A 15,227-nucleotide genomic window follows, 5' to 3' on the forward strand; every position below is an offset into this window, starting at 1 on the left:
TTTTTTTTTTTAAAACCACTTAATTCTGCACAAGAGCTTATATTTGATGTTTGTGATGCCCCAACTCAGGATCAAGGCCCCACTGGGCCAGCCATTGGAGACACAGAGATAGAGTTCTGCACTAGTAATCATACTTGCTGAATCTCACTTCAAATTAGATGGTGAGTATGCCAATAGTAGGCACATGGGAAGGCAGGAAGAGGGGCAATGATGCTAAGGCCACAGTGTTATATAGGTTAGCTATTGCATAGCTTAGTGGTCTGAAATCTGATAGAGTTGATATTGTATTAAGAGTGCTGAGTACCGCGCAAGCTTGCCAACTCATGGCATCACAAGAAATGTGTCATGAGGAGGGATTTGAAGAATAGGGTAGTGGATTTATGGATGAAGTCAGAAATGGCATTCCATGCTGAAAATCAGCATGGAGACATTTGTGGGAACAGCCAGGTGTTCAAGCTTGCATCACTGGCAAAGCCAGTGTGATAGGACACAAGAGTAGATAAGCAGGACAGCAGAGCAATGAAAGATTTAGAGCGCTCTGGGCTGCTGAAGGAGACTGTCAGAGGAAGAGGGAAAATCAGATATGCCATTAAATGGACGAGCTTTACAAAGCCAGAGAACACACAGAATCGATGAATCCCAGACGCAGGAGAGCTGCCCACACTTACTTTCCCTTGGCCTCTTACATGAAAACAGAGCAATAAGCAGGGCAGGGTGAAGGGCCCTCCAGCATTTGTCAGCCAGTCACAGCAGTATTTCCCTCCAGTGCTCTAGCGTTCACTGAATTTGCCTCTTTCACTTCCCTCTTGGTCTATAATAGTCAATCTTCAGACCAAATTAATAGGCTTTCAGCCTCATCTCGCTAAAGGTAGGAGGGCTACTCCTACTCCTGCTGCTCCTTTGGTCTGCACTAATTCTGCTTTGAGCAACCAGTGTCCCTAAATGACTGCAACTTGATACATGTTGACCAGCTGCACTTGTGTCCTCCTTGCTTCTTTAAAGCTGTGCTGATGGCTCCCCACTTCCCCATGCCCCTTTATATTTCAAAGTGCTTGTTTTTACCTCAGGGCTTGGCTACACTGGAGAGTTGCAGCGCTGGTGATGGGGTTACAGCGCTGCAACTCACTCTGTGTCCACACTTGCACAGCACAGCCAGCGCTGCAACTCCCTGGCTGCAGCGCTGGCTGTACACCTGGTCTGCTTGGGGTGTAGCGATTCCAGCGCTGGTGATGCAGCGCTGCTCATCAAGTGTGGCCACCAAAAGCGCTTTTATTGGCCTCCAGGGTATTAAGAGGTATCCCAGAATTCCTGTCCACAACAAACCGGAAGAATGGCTGAACTATGACCTCCCCGAGCTCCCCAGAGCTACTTATCTAAAAAACAAACACAGCTGCTCTTCGCTCACTTGCTCGCTGGAGCAGAGGCAGGGGAATTGCTTTGGAATGTTCACAACTGTTTGCTTGAGGAGGGGAGGGGGAGTCCATGTTGAGCAGCTGCTTATGTGGTCTGAAGGCTATTTAAGAGTGCATAATTTGCATTTAGTGAATAAGAGAGGGGTGGGGGAAGGGTCAAAACTTTTAAAATGATTGAAGGTTGGTGCTGTGTATCTTCCAGTCCTTAGAACTTGCAAGGCAGGGAGCTGAGAACAGTGTCAGCTCCAAAAATCCACTCTGTCTCCCCCACGCTTCCTGTCACACTTCACCCCACCCCCCTGTTTTGAAAAGCACGTTGCAGCCACTTGAACGCTGGGATAGCTGCCCACAATGCACCACTCCCAATAGCGCTGCAAATGCTGCAAATGTGGCCACATTGCAGCGCTGGTAGCTGCCAGTGTGGCCACACTGCAGTGCTTTCCCTACACAGCTGTACGAAGACAGCTGTAACTCCCAGCTCTGTACAAATGTAAGTCTAGCCATACCCTCAGTCACTCCCACCCATTCTCACTCCTAGGCCATGGCTACACTGGCGCTTTACAGCGCTGCAACTTTCTTGCTCAAGGGTGTGAAAAAAACACCCCCCTGAGCGCTGCAAGATACAGCGCTGTAAAGCATCAGTGTAAACAGTGCTGCAGTGCTGGGAGCGCGGCTCCCAGCACTGCAAGCTAATCCTCATGAGGATGTGGAGTACGTGCAGCACTGGGAGAGCTCTCTCCCAGCACCGGCGCTGCGACTGCATTCTCACTTCAAAGCGCTCCTGCGGCAGCGCTTTGAAGTTTCGAGTGTAGCCATACCCCTAGAGGGAACAACCTGGTTAGGACATTAACCTAGACTTAAGCAGTAGGACTGACATCCCATCGACAAACTGTCATGAAGACTTTTTTGCAGCATCCTTCTCCCTGCATCAGTGCTACACATTCACTCCTTGTTGGCTTCTCAGCCCTATCCCCACTACCTGCATAGCAGTCAGCAAGCTTCCTGCTTATCCTCACTGTGCAGCTGTTTTGTCTACTTATGCAGCTTCAAGGCCCTACCAGCTTGAGGAAGTCAGCAAGCAAGCTCTCAGGGGCTTTGAATGCTTCTCTCTCAGCATGCACCGTTCTCATCTCTGATTTGCAAGCAAAAGACTAGTCAAAGAACAAAAGCTACAGTGGCAAATACATTTATTTGGTGTTCTTTTTCTGTTTGCCATCATCTTTGTAGAGCTATTTTCCCCAATATTATAGATAGCAGAACTGTGATCATGGCATGCAAGACTCGTTATTGTTCTTTATTACTATAAAGATATAAGACTCTTCTCTCATTACTTCACCCATCTTCTCTAACAGAACTGCACATTATTAATGTGCAGGAGCACTTCTAGGAGAGAATGCTTTGTTTAGTGAGGTTCCCTAAAAGCTCAGGTGACCTTAACTCCTGTCATGATCTCTTAACAGGCTGTTGCTTTCTTCCTCTACGTCGGGCAATTAAATTGGCATCTGCAGCACAGACATTCAGGATTCTTTTGCAGGATGAAACAGACACTTATGAAATGGAGCACTTGTCCACATACACACATAAAAATAGAAACCACATACACACACAAAAACCACATGCACCATACCCACAGGGCATTTCACTTGTGATCAAAGTAGGGGACTGACTAGGAGTCAGGACTCATGGTTCTGGCCATTCTATCAATTCACGCCTTGACCTTTTTCTTAGCCTCACTATGTTCATATCTCCCACCACCTTCCTGCATCTGTACAAGGATCAGAATATCTATTTCACAGAAGAGACAATAAGTTACACAGAGAAACACCTACAGGACTGGAGACCATCATCATTAGCAGCACTTAAGCCATCTGCTCTGCATGATGATTTAACAAGGGGTTTAAAACATGCTTTCAAGGAGTCTTCATCAGCTCTTCTGCTGTTTGAGACATATCTGTTCGTAAAAACCTGAGGTGATCTGCTCGCACTGACCTACAAGTTACTTATGAAAGAGACTTTAGAAGTCTGACCGCAACAATCTATTGCTCCTTCCTGCCAATATCTGGAAAGCTACCTGCTGTAAGCCAGTGAACACCCACTTCAAGCTCATGCTACAATACGTCTGTTAGTCTATAAGGTGCCACAGGACTCTTTGCTGCTTTTACAGATCCAGACTAACATGGCTACCCCTCTGATACTTGATTACTCATCCTGTGGCAGTAGGATTTTATGTTTGTATTTTGTATAATTTAGAATGAAAGATAAAGAATAATGAGATAACAATGTAGCGTGTATTAAATGTACTGATGTATGATGTGACCATATCCTGCCAGCCACCCTTTTTGAATAGCAGATAGGAATGGCTTGATACGCCATTAGTAGAGATGCATCAGCCAGAATTTCTTTGTGTCTGGATTGATTTTAATGCAGTAACAGACCTTTGAGGGTCACCATTTTGTTGTAGGTTTAGCATTCTCAAATAAGTAAAAGAATGCCATAATTGTTCTCTTTTGCATTGCAACTTGATGTTCCTGTTCAAAATTTTCTGTGTAAATTAATTCTGTTTTGCGTGTGTTGAGATAAGTGTGAAGGCCATTGCTGAACCAGATGGTCTAGGGAGGATCCAGAGACAGATGCAAAAGCGCCAGGAGGTTGCAACATGCCCCTACTGAAATGTCAGAAGAGGGCAGATTGAAAGATGAGACAGGCACCTATCAATGGGGACAAGATAGCTGTGATCAAAACCAGCATGAGGTAACTCCCTGAGAGACTTGATGAAAGAACAAGATAAAGGATGAGAAAAACAATTTAAGAAAACAAGCACTCGTCAAACAACAATTGAGTATAGCATGATGGTGCAAAACTCATTGGTCCCAGTGAAGGAAAAATCACTATATAAACAGGGTGCCTTGCCATGAAACTTTGGGTTCATCCTGCCAAGACTTCCCCGGAGCATCACGTTGCAACCGACAGAACCTGGCTCCTACCTACCCATGATCAACCTAGCTGGCTACTAGATTGATCTGGACTGGTAACTATAACATCGACTGGCAGGACAGTGGGGTGGGGGAATATGATTGAATGCATATGCTAATTGTTACATCTTCAATAAACGCGGTGTATTGCTTTTTCCCCTGAAAAAGATGCTGTGTGCTTCTTGTAAGCATAAGAACGCCCTTCCTCCAAAAGTCTCAGAGGCAGATATCTAGAGAAATCAAGGTCCATAAACTGGGCTGTTTGCAAGGGAGTGCATCACTGTAGTCTTGTCAGAGAAAAGTGTCCTTACGTGTCTTGAGATAGATCTTTCTGGAAGAGAAGTTGCCTTGACCTCTTCCTAATCAGATTTCAAACTGATCAAGTTGCTTTAAGTAATTTCTCATCCAGAACTACAGAGAAGTTCTGCAGACACGCCCATTACACTACATTGCACCTTTGCAGAACACCAGAGCAGGGAAGGAGACCCAGACCAGGCAAACAGACTCCACAGTCAAGATGACTGTGGAGTCTGCTTGTCACCTCTGGTCTGGAAAAGCCTGAGTCCATGGATCTTCAGTGCACATTGCTAGAGCTGGGGAAGTTTCTTGTTGAGGATTAGAGAGTTAAAGTATTAAGAACCTCACACAGCAAGAATTCAGCTTAAGAGCAACCAGACACGGTTGAGTGCATCAGTTACCAAATAAAAACCTCCCTCCATTATTCTGAAAGGCAGGAAAAGGGCTTAGCCCACTGGACACGTCTATCTGTTTATATGCTGTGGTCACCAGGTGATTTTAGAGTGGGGCCATGATGATATAAAAAGGCACATACCAGGAGTGACTAAACCATAGAATCACAGAAAGTAGGGCTGGAAAGGTCCATGACACGTCAAGTCCAGCACCCTGCACTGAGGCAGGACCAAGTAAACTCAGACCATCCCTGACAAGTGTTTGTCCAATCTGTCATAAAAACCTCCAATGAGGGGAATTAAAAAAAAAAAAAAAACAAACACACCCAAACCCTCCCTTGGAAGCCTATTTCAGAACTATATTACCCTTATACTTAGAAAGTTTTTCATCGCTTGAAACCTTGCAGCAGAAAACCACCACATTTACCTATCTAAAGCCTACATGGAGAAGAAAGCAAAGCCAAAAATAGACTGGATCCCAAACACACCTGCATCTCTCTACAAGCCAATTTACTGAGGCTTAATACTCTCATGAGAGGCAGGAGCAGACTAGGATCCCCGACTACGATCTTGAAAGAGCAAAAAGGGCTACAGAACCACTGTAGCTTGCTCAACCCCATTACACAGCAAGCGGTTGTCTTCATTAGTGCCTGATGAGATAATGCCTGAAGTACAAATGATGCTTCCTCAGCATAAGCCAAGAATCCACCAGAGACAGGATGCGTAATGGTCAGCAGTTACTCCGGACTAACTTGTTAGGTGACTTGCCCAGGGCATGCCACTTCTGTGTTAGTTTCCCCACTTGGAAAAAAATGAGGCCGAGCAGGAGGCATATGTTAAGGCACTTTATGCTCTTGGATGAAAGGTGCTATATAGATGTAAGTATTATTTCCTTTCTACCTCCCCCTTACACTTCCGGGACTCCTTTTAGGTGAATACTTTAGAGACTCTCAACACCCCTCCTTAATCTACCTCAAGGAATGGCATGAGGCACCACTACTTCAGCTAGAAGTGGGGAAAGGATGCAAACTACATCTGCAGTAGAAGAGAATAACGAATCAAGCCTGAGTCTCCCACGCTGCAGTGCACAGCCACCACTGAAGCACTACAGGTCACTGGGTATGAGATTCATTTTGGTCTAACAGGAGACTGTCACTGTTTGATACAAACAGTACGGCATAACTAGGGTTGCCAGGCATCTGGTTTTTGACTATAATGCCTAGTCAAAAAGGGACTCTGGCGGTTCCATTCAGCAGTGCTGACCGGGCCACTAAGAGTCCGGTTGGTGGCGCAGTGGAGCTAAGCCAGGCTCCTTGCCTGCCCTGGCTCCGTGCAGCTCCCGGAAGCGGCTGGCATGTCCAGCTCCTAGGCGCAGGGGCAGCCATGGGGGCTCCACACACTGCCCCTGCAGCTCCCATTGACTAACTGAACAATCTGGATAAAATCTTCCTCCTAACTCCAATTAAAGTTATTTGTGCTATTCCTAAATGCTAACATTAAAGAGGTTCCACTCTTATAATGGAGGAAGCGGGAAGTACGGCATCAACCCTTACAACTAATGCTTTGAATATTTAACGTATCAGACATGTACCCTCAATCCCCAAGCATGTTTACAGTCATTAGCAACATAATGTTCAGAAATACCCAAGCTGTACAAGACCAACTCAAAACTTCCTGGAAGAAAATCTGGACCTACTTTGCTCATTTAGAAAGAGCCTGAGTGACTAAACATGCTCAAGGCAAACTGCCAGCCCAAGAGGGGGGAGAAGAGGATGGATATATTACAGAGTTGAAGGCCTCTTTCAAGATGACTCTGCCAGATTTCAAATCTGGGGTCTCTTAGCAAGAATCTCATCTGATTTCAACTGCAGGCTGATGGATAGACGAAATGCTGTCTGCAGAATAATCCAGACCCAAATCATATAGCACCTTGCAAATCAAAATTTATGTCTTGAACCATGCCCAGAAACAAGTTAGTAACCAGTATCGTCAAAATAATGATGCAATATACTCCATATGCAGACCAGTAAGTGAACAGGTTGCTGCATTCTGCATTAGCTGAAGTTTCCCAGTGATCTTTCAGAGAAGACCCAAGAAAGTGAATGACAGTAACTCAATCAGGAGGTGAGGAAGAGGAAAGGAAGAAATCATGAGACACTGTACAGTTTCAGTCTTCTACAATTTGGGGTTTCATACTTATGCAGTCAAGTACCCCAAAATGCACTACAGTGCTTGGCATCTTTGATGAAAAGCAGCAAGAAACTTTGCAGAACTAAGGACTAGACTACAGTAAGTGCTGAGCTGCCATTTGAGAGAAATCAGTTAGATTGTTTGCTCATTCTTCATTCTAGCAGGGAGCAGGAATCAATACAGACACAGCACATTTATGTCTCTTCAACAGTACTTCCCCCACTCACTGAGGAGAACTCCATAGTCTTCCTTGACTAGAAGACTGTAGCCACAGCTCAGAACTGGAGAAGAGAGAAAAAACAAGGGAATTCTCATAAACACTCTAGGAAAATGCAGTCTAGATTAAATTACTCAGAGACTAATTATCAATGGTTTGCTATCAAACTGGGAGGGTGTATCTAGTGGGGTTCCATAGGGGTCAGTCGTGGGTCTGGTACTATTCAAAATTTAAATTAATGACTTCAGTAATGGAGTGGAGAGCATGCTTATCAAATCTGCAGATGACACCAAGCCGAGAGAGGTTGCAAGCACTCTGGAGGACAGGATTAGAATTCAATACCATCTTGACAAATTGGAAAATTGGCCTGAAATCAATGAAATTCAACAACAAGTGTGAAGCACTTCACTTAAGAAGGAAAAATCAAATGCACAACTACAAAATGGGGAATAACTGAATAGGTGGAGGTAGTACTATGGAAAAGGATGTGGGATTACAGCAGCTCACAACTTGAATGAGAGTCTACAATATGATGCAGTTGCAAAAAAGGCTAATGTTCTGGGGTGTATTAACAGGAGCATCATAAGTCAGGTAACTGTTCTGCCCACTACTCAGCATGGGTGAGGCTTCAGCTGGAGTACTGTGTCCAGCTCTGGGCACTACATTTTGAGAAAGAGGACAAACTGAAGAGTCCAGAGAAGAGCAGCCACAGTGATAAAATGTTTAGAAAATCTGACATATGAGGAAAGTAAAAAAAACTGGGAAGGTTTAGTCTTAAGAAAAGACAACTGAGGAGAACCTGATAACAGTCTTCAAATCTGTTAAGGGCTGTTATAAAAAGGACTGTGATCAATTGTTCTCCGTGCCCATCAAAGGTAGGACAAGAAGAAATGGGCTTACTCTGCAGCCAGGGAAATTTAGATTAGATGTTAGGAAAAACATTCTAACTCTGAGGGTAGCTCTAGCATAAATTCCCCAGGGAGGTTGTGGAATCCCCATCATTCGAAGCTTTTAAGAAAAGGTTGGACAAACACATGTCAAGGGTGATCTAAGTTTACTTGGTCCTGCCTCAGTGCAGAGGACTGGACTAGATGACCTCTAGAAGTCCATTCCAGCCCTAGATTGATGTGATTCTACTTGCTTGTGGGGGGCACAAAGAGCCACAAGGGATACAGATCCCTTCCCTATCACTGTGTTGGGAAATCTCCTAAGGTCACCAGAAAAGGTTTTCTCCAAATCAGATTCAGTACAGACCATGCATGGTACGTGTTGTTCCACAGTACATACGTTAACAAAACTAACATGAGCAACATTTGTATCAATGGACTACAGATTCCTTCTCGACCTTTATAGTGAATATTTAAACTTGATGACTTGACCAGAAAGTGAGCCAAACTTCTGTTTAGCTCTCCCTGATTTTCGTTCATTTAAAATGAGGAAAAGTTTTTATCCTATCCTCCAAAGCTTCCATGTGGCTTAGTTTATTTTGACCTGACAGGTGTCCCTTTAAAGATATTCCTACCATTAACACCACCTTACATTAAAACAAATGTGAAAATCTATCATTCTTTTCTGTACTCGGGCTGTTTATTTTTTGCTTCTCTCAGCCTGAGCATCAGGAACACAAAAGCTGCCATGACTGGTCAAATCCCATCTAGTCAGGCAGCCAGTAAAAGATGTTTCACAGAAAAGTGAAAGAAACTCCGTAACAATTATGAAATAACCAGCTCCTTAAAGAAGTTTCTTCCTAGCCCATAACATAAGAACAGCCACAGTGGGTCAGACCAAATGGCCATCCAGCCCAGTACCCTGTCTACTGATGGTGAACAATGCCAGGTTCATTCCCTCTGGGACACCTAACAGGTAACGATCAAGTGACCTCTCTCCCGCCATCCATCTCCACCCTCTGAAAGAGGCTAGGGACTCCATTCCTTACCCATCCTGGCTAACAGCTATTAATGGACTTAACTAGATAAATTCATGGAGGTTCTCTTTTAAACCCTGTTAGAGTTCTGGCCTTCACAACCTCATCAGACAAGGAGTTCCACAAGTTGATTGTGCGCTGTTTGAAGAGCATCCTTTCATTTGTTTTAAACCTGCTGCCCATTAATTTCATTTGGTGGCCTCTAGTTCTTATATTATGGGAACAAGAAAATAACTTTCTTTTTCACTTTCTCCACATCACTCATGATTTTATATATATCTATCATATCCCCCCTTAGTCTCCTCTTTTCCAAGCAGAAAAGTCCTAGCCTCTTTAATCTCTCCTCATATGGGACCTGTTCCAAACCCCTAATCATTTTAGTTGCCCTTCTCTGAACCTTTTCTAATGCCAGTATATCTTTTTTTTAAGATGAAGAGACCACATCTGTACACAGTATTCAAGATGTGGGTGTACCACGGATTTATATCAGGGCAATAAGATAGTGTCTGTCTTATTCTCTATCCCTTTTTTAATTATTCCTAACATCCTGTTTGCTTTTTTGACCTCCTCTGCACACTGTGTGGACATCTTCAGAGAACTATCCACGATGACTCCAAGATCTTTTTTCTGACTCATTGTAGCTAAATTAGCCCCCATCATATTGTATGTATAGTTGGGGTTATTTTTTCCAATGTGCATTACTTTACAATTATCCACATTAAATTTCATTTGCCATTTTGTTGCCCAATCACTTAGTTTTGTGAGATCTTTTTGAAGTTGTTCACAATCTGCTTTGGTCTTAACTATCTTGAGTAGTTTAGTATCATCTGCAAACTTTGCCACCTCACTGTTGACAGCTTTCTCCAGATCATTTATGAATAAATGGAATAGAATTGGTCCTAGGACTGACCCTTGGGGAACACCACTAGTTACCCTCTCCTTTCTGATAATTTACCATTAATTCCTATCCTTTGTTCCTTGTCTTTTAACCAGTTCTCGGTCCATGAAAGGATCTTCCCTTTTATTCCATGACAACTTTATTTACATAATTCAGCTGTTGATGTATGTTCCGAAACATTAAAGGTTTATATCCCTTCTACTTTCCCCCCTAGCAAATGTAACTGTAGATTTTCGCATTATCCATGAGAACGTCTAATCCTTATTTTGAAGCCAATTAAACCATTGGCCTAAATTACCGCATGTACTCAATCATAAGCTGGTTCATTTATAAGCCAAACCCCCCCCCCCCATCACCCCCCACCCAGATGCATAAGTAAAAATGGAAATTTTTTTTAAGACTCCTTCATAAATCAACCCTATAATTCAGGGGTCAGCAAACTTTGGCTCCCGGGCCATCAGGATAAGCCGCTGGTGGGCCGAGATGGTTTGTTTACCTCCGCAGGCACGGAGGTAAACCTAAGTAAACAAAGTGTTCCGGCATGCCAGCTGCTGACCCTGACGGGCCGGGATAGCAACTGGCGGGGAAATTTTTTGTGGGGGAGAAGCTGGGGGTCAGGGGAGTAACCCCTGTGACCACCCCCCACATGACCCCAGCCCTAGCCTGGGACCCACACACTCTCTCCATCCCATCCTTTCCCAGCTTATCTGGGGAGGACCAGGGGAGGATGTCTCTGGTCTGGCTGGAGCTGCTCCAGCAGGCTGGACAGCGCGACCGCAGACTGCTCCGGCGGGCCAGACCAGGCGACGCGGCTGCATGTTTCAGTGGGCTGGGTAGCGAGGCCGAGCGGCACGGCCGCAGCCTGCCAGTCCTGTAGCTGCAGCTGCTTCGGAGGCTAGGGGGCAGAGCAGCATGGCCAGAAGCTGAGAGACTCTGGCCCCGCCTCTTCCCTTCTGGTTCTGCTGCCTCTCCTTGCTTCCTCTGTTGGGGGGACGAGCTGTGTCCCACCTCTCTCTCTCTATACTCGTTCATAAGCCAATCCCCTTCTCTGGTGCTTCCCTTTTTTACTAAAAAAAATTTGGCTTATTAACAAGTACATACATATATAGTGACATTTAGTTCCAGAGATGAACTAAAATAAACTGGCCTGTTGCAGTTTGCATATCTGATCAATTTCATACTCAAGTTCTCATGCACTGACACAGTCTTACATAGTTCAGGTTTTTAAATATAGGCCAAGAGATTTTCCACTGAAATGTTTTTGCTGCCTCACTGATACATTTCTATTGTTTGAGTTCTGTAAAACCTTGCTTTTACTAAATCCAAGTTTGATGATTCTCTCATTCTGTGTCCCTTTTTAGTGTTTAATTATTGTTGAGAGATAAGAACTTACGAAGCCTAGACTGAAGGGGGGAAAAAACAAAAATAAAACAGACTTTCCTTACAACTTCCATCAAGTTCATTGATGAGCTTCCCATCAAAGTCAGCCTTCATTCTACCTCTCCACCCCTTTTGCAAATGAAATTAATAGGCAGCAGGTTTTAAACAAATAAAAGGAAGTATTTCTTCACACAAAGCACAGTCAGCCGGTGGAACTCCTTGCCAGAGGATGTTGTGAAGACCAAGACCATAACAGCATATATATATAAAAAAAAAAACTAGATAAATTCATGGAGGATATGTCCATCAGTGGTTATTAGCCAGGAATGGTGTCCCTGGGGGTAGGGGAGGGATAGCTCAGTGATTTGAGCATTGGCCTGCTCAACCCAGGATAGAGTTCAATCCTTGAGGGGGCCATGTAGGGATCTGGGCAAAATTCAGTACTTGGTCCTGCTAGTGAAGGCAGGGAGCTAGACTCAATGACCTTTCAGGGTCCCTTCCGGTTCTATGAGATAAGTATATCTCCTTATATGAATATGAAAAGCCTCTGTTTGCCAGAAACTGGGACTGAGTGACAGGGGATGGATCACTTGATGATTACCTGTTCTGTTCATTCCCTCTGGGACACCTGGCACTAGCCACTGTCGGAAGACAGGATACTGGGCTAGATGGACCTTTGGCCTGACCCAGTAGGGCCATAAGAACAGCCGTACTGGGTCAGACCAAAGGTCCATCTAGCCCAGTATACTGTCTACCGACAGTGGCCAATGCCAGGTGCCCCAGAGAGAGTGAACCTAACAGGTAATGATCAAGTGATCTCTCTCCTGCCAGCCATCTCCACCCTCTGACAAACAGAGTCCAGGGACACCATTCCTTACCCATCGTGGCTAATACCCATTAATGGACTTAATCTCCATGAATTTATCCAGTTCTCTTTTAAATGCTGTTATAGTCCTAGCCTTCACAACCTCCTCATGTAAGGAGTTCCACAAGTTAGCCATTCTTATGTTTGCATAAAAGCCCACATGCAAAGTCAGAAGCTAGCTGACTTCCACAGTCTTCCAGTTTCCACTTCCAGCATCCCCCTATGAGCTAAAACCAGAACACATCACTCAGTTCGAGCACCTAACCAGAACAGGTGGGAAAACAGCAAACTTCATTTTCTCTTTTGTAATTATTGAGTAGTATTTGTTCTCTTCCCCACCCCCTCCACATTTAAAGCTAATTTGGTTTCACAATTGCCTTTGTCTCTAACAAGAGATTATACAACTCTCACCTACAGAAGTTCAACTGTCATAAAGCTTCCCCCAAGATCATCTCACTGTTTTCCTCTATATGGCCGCTCTCCTTATAAAGGGACAGCTTTGCTGTTGGAAGTCTGTCCCTTTCCTCCCACTCTTAAAGAGAGACTGTCAGTTTATGCCAAAATATTTAGATTTGTACAAGCAAAATATTGGGACCTGTTTTGGGGACAGATGTTAAAAACCCTTTTGAGGCATTTACAACTCAGCAAGGTAACACTCACCCATACACCAGAACCTGAAAGTGAAACCAACAAGGTTGCCCAGGAGAAGAGAAATGCAATAAGTAAACAAGATAAAGACAGGCTTCAGAACAAACAGCAGCAACAGGGAAGGTTAAATGAGATGTTTAGATTCCAGTCAGCAACTTCAGGTTTTGTTAGTGAGGCAAATCAGGAAGGCTGTAATGTCTCTGGGTGAAGCTTCCTGGCAATACCCCACAGGTGTACAGGCAACAGCCACCAACTTGGACACCCCACTCCTCCTCAATTGCACAGACACTACTAACAAATGTTGCTGCATGATGCAGCTTCTCCATCCTTTGGGTGGAAAGCCCCAGGCTCTGCCCCCGAGCTTCAGAACTCTCCTTGGGGTAACTCCCACCCCTACTCCTTCTAGCTGTCCCCCACACTCCTTCCTTCTGCCTCAAGGCCCCATTTGGACCCAGCCCCACACCCCCTCCTCCTGCTGCTTTATTGCTCCTACTCCCGTCCCCAGACCCACCCACCCCGGTCTCCTCCTGCCCCCCCCAGTACTACCTTTACCCCCTCCTGCCCCCAGGCCCTCTTCTGCCTTCCTCCTGCTTTATTACCCCCACCCCTTCTCCCAAATCCTCCTCCTCCTGTCCCCCAAACCCACTCCCCAGACCCACATCCCCAGCCTCCTCCTGCCCCCAGTCCCAGTCCCAGTCCTACCCCTACCCCCTCCTCTTGAGCCTTCCATCAACTCCCGTCCCCCTCACCTGCACCCGCGGCCTCGCTTTCCGGGCCGGGGAGTCCCCAGCCCAGTGTACTGTTTACCTGCTTCCCCAAGTCGCTTTCCCCTCCGTTCGGCGAGCACGTGCACTTCCGCCAGAGACGCTCCCGAGGCTGCAGGAACTCACGGGAAATGTAGTCCCCAGCGCAGGGAGGGGGCCGCTTCCTCCCGAGCCGCGCAGCACGTTGGGAAACACCGCCTACCCAGCCGCTCTGACTGCTGGGTATTGTAGTTCTTAGGTGAGCGTGGAAAGGCCCCGCCCCCCCGGGAGCCCACGGCGGCAGCGAGCAGCCGAGGGGCAGGGGGCAGCTCCCCCTATCTGGCTCAAGACTAGGGTGACTAGACGTCCCGATTTCTAGGCCTTTGTCCCACGTCCCGATCGATGTTTGGGCGGGACGAAATTTGTCCCGATATTTCGCTCTTCTGGGTTTTTGTTTTCCCCCTGCCCGCGGGACTCCGGGGTTTTTTGCTCTCTCTCTGTCTCTCTGCCGGCGGGACACTGTTATTTTTCTTTCTTTTTTTTCTTCCCCCTTTCTCTCTACCAGCGGCACTCTGGGACTCCGCGCCTTTTTTTTTTTTTTGCTGTGCCAGGACTCCACTCCCCCCCTTCCCCCCGCCGGCAGGACGCCGTTATTTTGTCTCTCTCTCTCTGCCGGCAGGACTCTGGGATGCTGCGCTTTTTTTTTTTTTTTTTTTTTTTTGCTCCACCGGCGGGGGACACCCCCCGCAATGTGTCCCGATATTTTCTTCATCCCATCTGGTCACCCTACTCAAGACTGCCCAGCCCGTGTCCTCCTGGGGCCTCCCTAGACCCGCTGCCGCAAATCACATTCAGATTCCAGTTCCAAGCAACTCGCAGAGCACCCCGCCCCAGAGCAGCAGCGTCTGCTAGAGGGCCCCGTCCCCAGCGCCTAAGATTTAGTTAGGGGTATTTTCAGTAAAAGCCATGGACATGTCACTTTTGTTTATTGCTGTGACCTGTTCCTTACTTTTACCTAAAATACCCCTAAGGTAGCCTTAGTGAAGTACCACCTATCCACTCAGAGCAAGACTTCACAGTATGTTCGAGATTCAAAGCTGGGGTTGGGTTGTTTTGGTGATGACCAGTCCTGATCCTGTAGCATCTCACATGATGCTATCTCTGCCATCCTTTTCCTCACATGTCAGGGTGAGACACACTTTTCTCCATATTTCAGCACCAGTCATGCTCAGGATATGCTCTGTGGTGCAGATATGTAGTTAGGTGCCAAGGACATATCTTGTTGTGGT

The 15,227-nt window shown here is 45.8% G+C and overlaps 1 protein-coding gene across 3 annotated transcripts in view; it reads right to left on the reverse strand.

Moving 5' to 3' along the window:
* VAMP7 (vesicle associated membrane protein 7) overlaps positions 1-14,084 on the reverse strand; it is a 32,725-nt gene extending 18,641 nt beyond the window's left edge. For 2 of the 3 annotated variants that reach the window (XM_032794589.2, XM_032794584.2), the window contains exon 1: positions 14,003-14,084. The gene's annotated coding sequence lies outside the window, so the exon portion shown is untranslated. Of the gene's footprint in view, positions 1-13,944 lie in introns of all 3 variants that reach the window. The other variant, XM_032794585.2, reaches the window with a different exon arrangement.
* Between the last annotated feature and the right edge of the window lie 1,143 nt (positions 14,085-15,227).

The sequence above is a fragment of the Chelonoidis abingdonii genome, chromosome 8 (assembly GCF_003597395.2).
Source record: "Chelonoidis abingdonii isolate Lonesome George chromosome 8, CheloAbing_2.0, whole genome shotgun sequence".
Taxonomy (NCBI): domain Eukaryota; kingdom Metazoa; phylum Chordata; order Testudines; family Testudinidae; genus Chelonoidis; species Chelonoidis abingdonii.